General features: G+C 45.8%; 1 protein-coding gene across 1 annotated transcript in view; it reads right to left on the bottom strand.

Moving 5' to 3' along the window:
• Window positions 1–2248: 2248 nt before the first annotated feature.
• LOC112077092 (delta-like protein 4) overlaps window positions 2249–3758 on the bottom strand; it is a gene marked incomplete at its 5' end in the record, with an annotated part of 15296 nt that continues 13786 nt past the window's right edge. Inside the window, one exon of the mRNA XM_070441563.1 lies at window positions 2249–2328. The remainder of the gene's footprint in view (window positions 2329–3758) is intronic.

Genomic DNA, 3758 nt, shown 5'->3' with positions numbered 1-3758 from the left:
GCAGTAGCAGTGGAGGGTTTTACCAGATGACTAATGGTTATGATAACAAGTGTTTTTCCTCTCGTCCAGTCCGGAACATCCCTCTTTAAACCTCCTAATGCATCCTCTTCTCACACAGACACACACATCAACAGGATGGCTACCTCCCGAATAGCACCCTATTCCCTTTATAGTGCACTACTTTTGACCGGAGCCCCTAGKGAGATAGGGTGTACTTTGGGACGTACCCAACAGACAGATCAACAGGATGTGTGTGTGAGAGAGGAAGAGGTGGGGTGTTGATGGCTGCTGATTGGCTGCTGACTGCGGTGGGGATTCTGCTAATTGGATGAGAGGAGACGGGTTTAACACGCATTCCAACTCTTAACCTGTACACGGGAGATAAACAAAAGAGAAGAGGCATTATTGAGAGAAAAACAAAATAATATTAAAAGTCCACTGTTTTCTGCTCCCAATAAATCATGTTGAGCCGTGATGGTTGAATCCAAGACATGACTTCATCCGTGTTCTATTAACTGGAGGTTTCTATGACAACCGCATCAGAATCACTTTTGTACGGATGTTCCGTTGCGATCCATTCAATGTTCCCCGGGCGCCGAAGACGTGGATGTCGATTAAGGCAGCCCCCCCCCCACGCACCTCTCTGATTCAGAGGGGTTAAATTACCGGAAGACACATTTCAGTTGAAGTTGTACAACTGACGAGGTCTTCCCCTTTCCTTTTCCATTCAGTTGTGCCGTTGCTATCCGTTCAGGGCCRAATCTAAACTATCTGGAGATTTGTTCGTCAGAACGTCTCCTTCTTACACATCTCCCATTGACATCAGATCGTGATTTATAATGAGAGAGTGCATGATTTACCTGCACACGGATCTCAAGAGGAGACTCCGAAGGATGATGTTGGCCAGCTGAATGAGATCTGTCAGTAGAAGATGAGGTCAACTTCCCCCTCTCTGCTCCCAACGTTCGACTCCCAACCCTGGACTCTTTATTCAACGCTTGAGCTATGGGAGATGAGGTCAACTTCACCCTCTCTGCTCCCAATGTTCGACTCCCAACCCTGGACTCTTTACTCAACACTTGAGCTATGGGAGACGAGGTCAACTTCCCCCTCCCTGCTCCCAACGTACGACTCCCAACCCTGGACTCTTTACTCAACACTTGAGCTATAGGAGACGAGGTCAACTTCCCCCTCCCAACTTCACGACCCTGGGCTCCACGGTCCACGGCATGAGAGATTATTTGATTAAAATCCTTCAACCTATGAAAGGTAATCTCTTCTCTCTCCATCCACCTCAGGATAAGATTAAGATTACATCCCAATTGACACCCTATTTCATAAATAGTGCCCTACTTTTGACCAGAGAGTAGAGACCAATGGGCCCTGGTTAAAAGCAGTGCCCTACATAGGGAATAGGGTGCTATTTGGGACCACAGCTTAGCTACAGACAATCAATTAAAAATTTGGTATTAGTGAGCTAGAGAGCTATAGCCTGTTACCCCTGTCTGGGATCACCCTCAACCTCTGACCCCTGACCTATAAGTGGTGACCTCTGGGCTTCTGCTGATGCTGCTCCACAGGGCCTGTGTGTGTGTTGGGTGTGTGTGTGTGTGTGTGTGTGTCCTGCAACGAGGTGTGAGCCCCAGTGAGGCGCCAGATTGTGCACTCTGACAGGTCCATAAAGTTTTTTGACATAGTGCTCAAGCCAGGGGGATTATTTTTTTAATGATATCTTTCTTTACAGAGAACCTCACCTACTGCCTTCTATCTGGGCTGCTCCTACTCACTAGAAACATTCACAGCCCCAATGCCAAGCATTCTCCACAAAGGGCTTTGTTAGGACGTGTGTGTGTGTGTATAGACAGAGCCCTATTCCCTATATAGTGCACTACTATAGACCAGAGCCCTATTCCCTATGTTAGTGCACTACTATAGACCAGAGCCCTATTCCCTATATAGTGCACTACTATAGACCAGAGCCCTATTCCCTATTATAGTGCACTACTATAGACCAGAGCCCTATTCCCTATATAGTGGCACTACTTTAGACCAGAGCCCTATTCCCTATTATAGTGCACTACTATAGACCAGAGCCTATTCCCTATATAGTGCACTACTATAGACCAGAGCCCTATTCCCTATTAGTGCACTACTATAGACCAGAGCCCTATTCCCTATATAGTGCACTACTATAGACCAGAGCCCTATTCCCTATATAGTTGCACTACTTTAGACCAGATAGTATAGTAGTGCACTGTATAGGGAATAGGGCTCTGGTCTATAGTAGTGCACTATATAGGGAATAGGGCTCTGGTCTATAGTAGTGCACTATATAGGGAATAGGATGTAATTTGGGAGCCGACAGCCCTGACATGAAGGCGAATAGAAGGACACTGTCATACCACACGCTATCATTGTGAAATTACAGAACCAATGTCTTTTTTTTAATTTTTTTGTTTATGATTATTTCCAGAGTTTAATTTAAATATTGATTGACACAAATGCTCTTTATATGTTTTATAATATTATTTTGTATATAATGGATATTTATAAGGACAACACTTCTGAAGAATAAAATACTTTTTTTCCTTCAATAAAACTGTTGTTCATTTTGATGCCCGGCGATGAAAAGTGAGATTAGTTTGGTGGTGTTTCTTAATAATGAAGAACTATAACTGATGCTTAGTGTTTTCTCTCTAAGTGAGGCAGGTAGCCTAGTGGTTAAGAGGGCAGGTAGCGCCTAGTGGTTAGAGGCAGGTAGCCTAGTGGTTAGAGCAGGTAGCCTAGTGGTTAGAGCAGGTAGCCTAGTGGTTAGAGCAGGTAGCCTAGTGGTTAGAGGCAGGTAGCCTAGTGGTTAGAGCAGGTAGCCTAGTGGTTAGAGCAGGTAGCCTAGTGGTTAGAGCAGGTAGCCTAGTGGTTAGAGCAGTGCCTAGTGTTAGAGCAGTAGCCTAGTGGTTAGAGCAGATAGCCTAGTGGTTAGAGCAGGTAGCCTAGTGGTTAGAGCAGGTAGCCTAGTGTTAGGCAGGTAGCCTAGTGGTAGAGCAGATAGCCTAGTGGTTAGAGCAGGTGCCTAGTGGTTAGAGCAGGTAGCCTAGTGGTTAGAGGCAGGTAGCCTAGTGGTTAGAGGCAGGTAGCCTAGCTGGTAGAGGCAGGTAGCTAGTGTTAGAGCAGGTAGCCTAGTGGTTAGAGCAGGTAGCCTAGTGTTAGAGCAGGTAGCCTAGTGGTTAGAGGCAGGTAGCCTAGTGGTTGAGCAGGTAGCCTAGTGGTTAGAGCAGATAGCCTAGTGGTTAGAAGCAGATAGCCTAGTGGTAGAGCAGGTAGCCTAGTGGTTAGAGCAGGTAGCCTAGTGGTTAGAGCAGATAGCCTAGTGGTTAGAGCAGGTAGCCTAGTGGTTAGAGCAGGTAGCCTAGTGGTTAGAGGCAGTGCCTAGGCAGCGAGGTAGCCTGTGGTTAGAGCAGATAGCCTAGTGGTTAGAGCAGGTAGCCTAGTGGTTAAGCAGGTAGCCTAGTGGTTAGAGCAGATAGCTAGTGTTAGAGCAGGTAGCCTAGTGGTTAGGAGGTTAGCCTAGTGGTTTAGAGGTTGCAAGATTGAATCCCTGAGCTGACAAGGTAAAAATCTGTCGTTATGCCCCTGAACAAGGCAGTTAACCCACTGTTCCTAGGCTGTCATTGAAAATAAGAATTTGTTCTTAACTGACTTGGTTAGTTAAATAAAAATACATTTTAAAGGGACTGAAATGCTATTAAATTACATATTCA

The sequence above is a fragment of the Salvelinus sp. IW2-2015 genome, unplaced genomic scaffold (genome assembly GCF_002910315.2).
Source record: "Salvelinus sp. IW2-2015 unplaced genomic scaffold, ASM291031v2 Un_scaffold4267, whole genome shotgun sequence".
NCBI lineage: Eukaryota > Metazoa > Chordata > Actinopteri > Salmoniformes > Salmonidae > Salvelinus > Salvelinus sp. IW2-2015.
This window is presented reverse-complemented; position numbering and strand designations above follow the sequence as displayed.